This window comes from Lipotes vexillifer, unplaced genomic scaffold (assembly GCF_000442215.2).
Source record: "Lipotes vexillifer unplaced genomic scaffold, Lipotes_vexillifer_v1.1 scaffold613, whole genome shotgun sequence".
In the NCBI taxonomy this organism is placed as follows: Eukaryota; Metazoa; Chordata; class Mammalia; order Artiodactyla; family Lipotidae; genus Lipotes; species Lipotes vexillifer.
This window is the reverse complement of record NW_006792345.1, coordinates 152,856-162,322: the sequence shown is the minus strand read 5'-3', so window position 1 is coordinate 162,322 and position 9,467 is coordinate 152,856. Positions and strand designations below refer to the sequence as shown.

At 38.7% G+C, this 9,467-nt stretch overlaps 1 protein-coding gene across 2 annotated transcripts in view; it reads right to left on the bottom strand.

Moving 5' to 3' along the window:
• Positions 1–9,467, bottom strand: part of CANX (calnexin) — a 33,084-nt gene extending 23,617 nt beyond the window's left edge. Inside the window, exon 1 of one of the 2 annotated variants that reach the window (XM_007465501.1) lies at positions 9,403–9,467. The gene's annotated coding sequence lies outside the window, so the exon portion shown is untranslated. The remainder of the gene's footprint in view (positions 1–9,402) is intronic. The other variant, XM_007465500.1, reaches the window with a different exon arrangement.

Here is a 9,467-nt window from a genome sequence, read left to right as displayed (position 1 = left end):
GAAAGAGGCTAAAATAATCCTCATGGTAATGGGCGAGAGAGACTATAGTATGAATTCATGTTTATCTTAATATACAGAGGGTTACACAGAGAAGTATTTATAGATATGTGCATATATACCAGTTAGTATACACACATATATTTCCTTGCTCTGTCAGCTAAGAGGGCATACAAGAAACTGCTACACCCCAGTAGCAATAAATACACCTAGTAGCAAGGATCTTGGTTTCCAATATCATCTCGAATAAAATGAAACAGTGTTCCTTGGTTGACTCTAGGATTGGGCAGGAAATATACAAGACGAACCTGGAGCATCTTGCAGTGCCAGAAAGGGAAGTGTTCAAAACAAAAACAGAACACCCACAGTGATGGGGGCTATGTCAAAGGAACACAAGAAAAAGCAATGGCCAAAGCTGGAACAATACAAGCAACAAAATAAGTGGTACTGGATTATACCTCAAATTATAAAATAAATGCCCATGAATCTATACAATACAAATATATTATTGAATAAATAAATAAATGAGGAAGAGACAAATTTCCCATGAAGAAATATTCCAAGTAACGGATGTAGATACTCCACTGTCAAGGAGGTGGAACATAACCCCCCACTCCTTACGTGTGGGCTACACATAGTGATATTGATATCCTTCCAAAGAGCACAGTATGGAAAGGGGGATAAACAAGAACTTTACAGTGGAGAAACCTAGCAAACACTACCTCAGCCAGCTGATCAAGGTCAACATCCAAAGTAATAGGTCATGTTGATAGTATGTACCCTTGATAAAATGTGATGAAAACAGTACTTTAACCTCTGTGGTCTTCTTCCCAAAAATCCATATTCCCTCTCGTCATGAGAAAAACATCAAAGAAATCCCAATAGAGGGACATGCTACAAAATAATCTGACCAGTAGTCCTCAAAATATGTCAAGGTCATCAAAAAACAAAGAAAATCTAAAAAACTGTCACAGCCAAGAGGAGCTTAAGGAGACATGATGACTAAATGTAATGTGGTATCATGGAACAGAAAAAGGGCAGCAAGTAAAAACAAAGGAAATCTGAATTAAATATGGGCTTTAGTTGGTAATTATTCATCAATATTGGTTCGTTAATTATAATAAACGTACTATACTAATGTTGTTAATAATGGCAGAAACTGGGTATAGGTTATATGGGAATACTCTGTACTATCTTTATAATCTTTTTGTAGATCCAAAACTACTCTGTAAAAATTAGTTTATTTTTTTAAAAAAAGATGTTCCATTATTATGCCCCAAATGTGATTGATTTGCCAAAAACCAGTTATTGGCAGAATCAGGATCAGAGGCCAAGTCTCCTGTCTCCCAATACCTTACTTGGTAATTCTATACTGGTTTTGCCTTAGAAACACAAAATAATTTTTCACATTTTAGTGTCTAAAAAGATTTCAGAAGCGTTTTTCTCCCTTCAAAACCATTCAGTTGGGGACTTCCTTGGTGGCACACTGGTTAAGACTCCATGCTCCCAATGCAGGGGGCCCAGGTTCAATCCCTGATCAGGGAACTAGATCCCACATGCATGCCACAACTAAGAGTTCACATGCCTCAACTAAGGAGCCCACCTGCTGCACATAAGACCTGGCACAACCAAATAAAAATAAATATTTTTTTTAAAAAACCCTCTTCATTTGTCTTAACATTTACAGACTCCTAAGCAGAGAGCGTATTTCTCTGTTGTCACCCACTATTTCTAAGATTATTAATAGGAAATACGTAACAAGTAGCTCAACAACAAAGCAATAATGCTTTTAAAAAACAAATAGCACATCTCCCCCACCCCCAACTTGCCCAAAGCCACAGAGCAAGTGATTCCTAGATCCAGAATGCTCAGGAATAAAAGTGAATAAAGAAATTAGGTACCTTTAAACCGAGTAACTTTCCAGCAGTAAATAAACATTTACTACATTTTCTAAGTCTCTTCTACTTCACAGTTCATGCTCACTAAGCTACATTAGCTCTACTAGTACAAGATTTCTCATATTCCTGAATGCCATTATAGCAGTTTCTCCCATACTTTTACTTTCTGCTTGAAAGCCATCATATTCGTGGAGCACTTCATTTCCTGGTTTTCTTCCAAGAGCCATTTTCTCGCTCTAATTTTTTTTTATCACTGCAAGACTATTACTCTACAGCAGTGCCCCTTTGAGCTAGGATGCAAATGCTGGGTGGATGTCTAACTCATGACTAAGCTACTTAATCCCACAAACTGTCCCACAGTAGGCCCATTTAAATTCCTGTCTTGGCCAAATTACAAATTACTTACAGGCATAGACCTCCAGGAGAGCCAGCAATTAAAAATCAAAACCACGAACAAGAAAATCTTTTAATATTTATGAGTCTACTGAAGTGAACTTTTCTTTAAAATACCTTAAGTTATATGTAAATTTGAGTTTTTAACTAGAGCAAAGCCTAAGTCAATAAAACCAATACTATGAGGGCCAACACTATATAGTCCAAGTTCTGATTTCTGTTGATCCAGAACTTGATCTACAAATAAAACTTACAATTTCTAGGTTCTAGAGAAGTGAACAGACTGCACTTCCTTCAATTACTCATCAATAAATCTCTCAACTGGACTTTATTTTTTTTTTTTTGGCTGCACTGCACAGCTTGCAGAACCTTTGTTCCCCCACCAGGGATCGAACCCAGGCCCCAGGAATGAAAGCACTGAGTCCTAACCACTGGACCACCAGTGAATTCTCTCAACTGGACTTTTAATAAATGCTGGGTGGCAGAGTTCAAGACTGTTTTCTGGCAGTCACAAGACTGAACTGTTGGAATTCTGCGTTACAAAGGGTTAAAGGAGAATATATCTGATGCCCATCAGAAAACCCAGCACATGTTAGAAACTAAATGAGTGTTTGCTGATAGTGGTCAATTCCATGAGTGTCAACTAGTTACTAAGGATTTAAAAAAAAAAAGTCTCTGACCTTCAGGATCAATCTGTATAGGGTGTCCTTAAAGTCTGGAAACATAAAAAGTATTTGCCCATGTTTTCAAAGTGTATGAATATTCTGTAGTATTAGTTCTATTAATCAAATGTTGGGGGTTTTGGGGGGATAATATCAAAATACACTCATAACCTTTTATCTAACTAGGAAAAAATGCGCATAGGTATGTTAGTACTACTTAACGCTCTAGCTTGGGTATTTTCCTTCTATTAAAAAAAAAGTCAAACAAGTAAAAATTTCAAAAATGAATTAGTGTCATGATAAAATTGCACATAACTATGTACACACAAGGGCATATAAAACCTGGAGAAATCTGAATAAGGTCTTTAGACTGTACCAGAGCAATTTTTTCCTAGTTTTGATATTTTACAATAGTTATCTACCTATACTACTATTGGGGGAAGCTGGGTGATGGGTACAAGAGACCTCTCTGTACTATTTTGCAACTTTCTGTGGGTCTATAATTATTTCAAAATTAGAAGCTTCTTTTAAAAAATTTATTACTGGATCAGTACAGATGGTTCTTTAGACTTGATCAAAGTTGTCTAGAAAACAGCTTTAAATTCTAAAGCACAGAAGTACAGAGGAAGACTCAGAAATGAGTTAGATTAGAAATATGAACCTCTTACTCCCTTCCTTCCAGTTAATAAGTGTTTTGTTTTTAATAATAAAATGTAATTATCAACCTATATCCAAGTCAGAGAAGCTCTACCCTCTGGGATCACATAGACAAATGTATACAAAGCCAAGAAAACAGGAGCTAAACATATGCACATTTGTAATATATATTTATAAATACTATAAATGATTTCTGACTTGCTTCTCAGTTTCCCAAGGACAGAGCAAAAGGCCCAGTTCTCAAAATCTGAGTCAGAAGTATTCTTCAAGAGAAACTAATCTACTCACTTTTAATGTTTCAGTTCACTCTTTTAACTTTTCAAAGAGTGAATTTATCTTGAATTCTAGAGATGGAAGTTTTCTATTTTAAAAACTGATGATTCAGAAAATGAACTCCTTATACAAAAGGCAGTATGGTGTATGTGATGGTGTAAACTGTCAAGTCAGAGAAAGCTGGGTTCTAGACTTTCCTGATCCTCTTTGTGGCCTTGGTCAGCTTATTGAATTTCCATGAGTCTTTTTTCCTTATTTTATAATGTAGCTAGTAGTATTAGTGGCTCGAAGGCTGGCTGTGAAAATATAAAAAGATAATACAATGTCTATCAGAGTCCAGTACTTCATAGGAGCTCCCAAATGGTTTATTCTTTGATACAAAATTAGTACAACCACAGTGAATACATTTTCAATTCCCAGAATGGGCCAAAAGGTGTAACTGTGCCCGTACACCTCCTATATTTAAACAAAGCTGAATGATTTTATGTAACAAGAAACACTAGCTTTCCTCTGATTATATTCTATGATTTCGTCTTTAACTCTTCCTTGCAATGGTGTATATACAATTATAGCATTTGGACAGGGAAATATCCCTATTTATCTGTGATTTTCTTTTTTCCTGCTCTTCCACCAATTTTCTTTATGAATCCTCCCAAATTTAACTTATTTTTGGTTAATGATAATTCTGTTCTCAGCAAACATTCTAAAAAAAGTCCATATTATTTTACTATACACATTTAATAATGTACATGAGACTTCAACTGAACACAAAATATTCTATTTAACGGAAACAGACACATTCTGCATTGAATTTTAACAAATCCAAAATTGATCAACTTTAGGAATGGGCAAACACTAAAGAAATACTACATTTGTCACCTCTCATTGGCAGAATCTTTATGCTCAGTAAGGGTCCATTCAGAAAAAAAATCTTTAAAACAAAGGGAGGCTCAAATTATTTTTAAATTAAATTTAAACTTTAATATTTTCAAGTTAGTCTAGTTTTGCATCTATTTTCTTAAAAGATATCGGTCTATGGTTTTCTTATGAAGTCTTTGTCTGGTTTTGGTATCAGGGTAATATTGGCCTCATAGAATGAGTTGGAAAGTGTTCTCTCTTTTATTTTTGGAAGAGTTTGTGAAGGACTAGCGTTAATTCTTCCCTAAGTATTTGGTAGAATTCACCAGTGAAGCCATTTGGTTCTGGGCTTTTCTTTGTAAGACTTTGTTTCTTAAAAGTAGTTAGGAAATTTCACGTCTAATTCCTTTAATCCATGAGAAATTAGAAAGAGGAACAGAAGGAATCCCACAGAAGGGATTATTTGTCTCAAGAGGGCTGAGGAAGTTCCTTTCTATTCCTAGTTTGTTGAGTGCTTCTATCATGAAAGGGTGTTGCACTTTATCAACTGCAATGATCATGCGGTTTTTGTCCTTTATTAATGCAGTATATTACATTCTCTATTATAGTTTGGTGAACCAACCTTACATTTCTGGGATAAATCCCACTTGGTTGTGGTGTATAATTCTTTTTTTTTTTTTTAATTTTTAAATTTTATTTATTTACTTTTGGCTGCACTGGGTCTTCGTTGCTGCACGCGGGCTTTCTCTAGCTGCGGCAAGTGGAGGCTACTCTTTGTTGCAGTGCGCAGGCTTCTCATTGCAGTGGCTTCTCGCTGCAGAGCACAGGCTCTAGGTGCTCGGGCTTCAACAGCTGTGGCACTCATGCTCAGTAGTTGTGGCGCACAGGCTTAGTTGCTCCGCGGCATGTGGGATCCTCCCAGACCAGGGCTCGAACCCGTGTCCCCTGCATTGGCAGGCAGATTCTTAACCACTGCGCCACCAGGGAAGCCCTATAATTCTATATGTTGCTGGATCCCATTTGCTAGCATTTTGAGCATTTTTGCATCTATTTTCTTAAGGGATACTGTTCCATGTTTTTCTTTTCCTGTGAAGTCTGTCTGGTTTTGGTATCATGGTAATATTGGCTTCACAGAATGAGTTGGGAAGTGTTCCCTCTGCTATTTTTTAGAAGAGTTTGTGAAGGATTGGTGTTAAAACCATTTGGTTCGGGGCTTTCCTTTGTGGAATTTTACCTCTTAAAAGTAGTTAGGAAATTTCACCTCTAATTCCTTTGATCCATGAGAAATTAGAAAGAAGAACAGAAGAAGTGGCCTAGCTGGTGTTCTAGGTTTCTGGGGGGGAAAAAAAAAGATTTTTATTTTTTGGCCATGCCGCATGGCTTGTGGGATCTTAGTTCCCCAACCAGGGATCGAACCCCGGCCCCCTGCAGTGGAAGAGCCAAGTCCTAACCACTGGACTGCCAGGGAATTCCCAAAAGTGATTTTTTTTTTTAAAAGGCAGTGTGTAATAAAAAATGAGGCAGTCTTTCTTTCATGTAGGCTATCCATTCATTTATTAATATACCCTTTTATTTTTTTTTAATATTTATTTATTTTGGCTGCACCAGGTCTTAGTTGCAGCACGCAGCATCTTCGCTGCGGCATGCGGGATCTTTCAGTTGTGGCATGCATGTGGGATCTAGTTCCCTGACCAGGGATCAAACCCGGGCTCCCAGCATTGGGAGCACAGAGTCTTAATCACTGGACCACCACAGAAGTCCCAATATACCCTTTAAAAATGTTAAGTCTTACCTTAGGTTGTCTAATTTAACCCTCAGAAGAACCCCAGGAAGTTCTATCATCCCCATGTGACACACGACAAAACTAAGGCTAAGAGAAGTTACATAAGCTGTCCAAGGTCACAGTTAGGCATAGAACATAGAATAGTGTTATGAGCAGGAACTCAGAAGTCACAATCCCTAATCAGCTACTTAATAACTTCAGGGCCTCAGTTTCTTCATCTCTAAAATGAGAATAACAACACTATGTACTTCTTAGGATTGTTATATAAACAAAATGCATGTTAAGTGTTTATGTCAGTACTTGGCTTACAGTAAATGCAACATTAGCAGTGATTTCTACTATTACTAGGTATTGCCCAGTGACACCATTTAAGTTTTGATGGTTCTAAAACCCTGAGTTTTAAGGCAATAAGAAATTTGAAGTCTTAGATTGAAAAGGAACCACTTAAAAGGAATTTGATTCCAGTCACAGATAACCATTTTAATACTACTACTTTCTGTCCCTCTGATATTACTACATGTGCATCTAGTCAAAAAGTAGAAGCACTTAAAGGGGGAAAAAAGTACGTAAAATTCAAAGTGGTCTTTATTGTAAATGATCATCCACTTAAAAACAGATACATACTACTGCTTAGTTTACAGTTTTGAATTTTGTTTTTCACTGACAGGAACATTAAAATCTATTTTTCCATAGCACTTTCTTTTCTTTTATAAACTAAGTAGGTTTAAGATGTGGATATGCAAAACATTGCTGAAGATTCTAAATTATTTAAAAAACAAAATTCTCCAAATAATTTTCACAGCGCACAGTTAAGCTTAATTTAAAAGCACATCTGTTTTAGTTAACAAAGCATTCAACCTGCACTTTACTGACAAAGTTCTACGGTAAGCTATATAGGTTATAATTATGTTCAGGCACTTTTATTATTTCCTAGGAGTTGTTATGAGCTGCCAATTCTTCTATTTGCACAGTTCATTATGCCATTCAAAGTAATTTCATGTTCACCATCTTATTTGTCCCTCCTGGTAAGGTATCCAGGGCACTCTTCATTCCCATTTTAAAGAGGTGGAAACCAATGTAGTTCATTAAGCTAGTTACCGTGCTGGGCCTGGAATTCAAGTCTCTTGAGCCTGCATTTATGCTTACCAACTGTCACTTCACCCCCTTAAGCTATCTCTCAGGGCAAAGTGAACTCTGTAACTGAAAGGATGCAAGAGCACGATTGCCAAAACTGCAGCAACAACTTCCGTCAAAACGTTTACCTCTCGAGGTCCTTGAAAGATAATGTGCTAGTTGAAACTGCTGAGTTAAGATAGTAAGGCAGGGAGGGATGCTAACACCCATTATCAGATAGGTCAGAAAATTTGTTTGTTGTGCGACACATTTACTCCAATACAAAGTTCATTCTGGCCATCTCATAATCCAGTTACCCCGCTTATTTGCTTGTGTACCCCGGGTGGTGCACAGAACTCCCCACACCATCTTTTACCTCTGCTCTAACTATAGCAAATGTACAGTTCAGCAGTGATTTTATTCATGGCCCTTAAACAGCACTGTCAAAAGACTGAGATACAGAATGATTTTAAGATCAATACAGTTCCTCCCTTAAAAAAAACTAAACCCAAACAAATCAAATCCTCCCAACCCACCAACTCTACTTATTAAAAAATTAAGCAAAACGTTCCATTTCCTAAATTAGAGATAAAAAGCCTAACTGTGGCTCACCTTTGTCCTCCCAACCTTTTAATATTCAGCTCAGTTTAACTTCCTTCAGCCAGCATTCACTTGTGTCATGCCCAGCAGTTAATCCACTAAATCAGTTTCTTCCTCTATCTCCATAAATGTGACTTTAGGTCCCAGGACTTAACCAACTCAAAAAGTAGGATGCTGGTGTAGTGGACCAACATCATTCAGACCATAACAATTTATTTCAATCGTTTATCAAGCAGTTAAAGTCCTTTTTTATACACAATTTAATTCTAACAACTCCACCAGGTATTATATTCATTATTTGGAGAGAACTGGGGCACAAAGGGGAAGTAAACTGTCCAAGTTCACATAGCAACAAATTGCTGATGAAGGACTTGAATCAGGGCTTAGCCCTAACAACTACACCAAATCTGCCTCAACAGTAATTCCAACGTGATCATAAAATTAATCGCATGACCTTGAGCCAATCATTCAGAGCTCTGGGCCTCAGTTTCCTCCACTATAAAACAACCTGCCCACAAAGAGCTTTTGGGAGCTTTCCTGCTTTAAAAATCCTGTGAATTTACTAGCTTACTTACTCCCCATCCCCGAATAGATGTAAATGTTAGGACTGAAATTTTTCAACCACTGCGTGTTCTAGCACATTCTCCATACTCGTCAGGCTACCAGAGTCCAGTCTTCACTTTGTGGTTTTAATTTTCAAATACTGAACCTGTAATGCTAATCCTAAACATTCTCTCTCGTCCCACTATCAACCTTCCCCACTACTAGGGATACCGACTAGGCCCGGTCCTATTCCAGACCTTTACCCGGCCACACCAGAACACCTCGCAGCTTCACAAGCAGCCAACAACAGGCTTAAGAAAGCCCTAGAAGCAAAGTCAGAAGGAGAAGTTAGCTTTCCCAGAGGTCAAGAGAGGCTCTAGGGCACCTGCCACGCCTCCCGACCCCGCCGGCTCGGCTTGGGCCTGGCTACCCAACTCAGGCGGCCCAGGTTCGGGCCTCGCCCTTCACGGCCCGAGCGTCCGCCTGGGCCTGAGCTCTCGAAACCCAGCCGGACCCCTCGGCCCCGGCCACGCCCGGCTCCTCGGGCCCTCGGCCGCGGCGCCGCGTACCCAGGCCCCCAGGGGTCCTCACAGGCCCGAGAACACGAGCAGGCCTCCCGTCTCACCTCGAGCCTCAGGGGGACCGCCGGCGGCGCCGCGTCTCCTCCCGCCCGCACACCCGGCCCCGCGC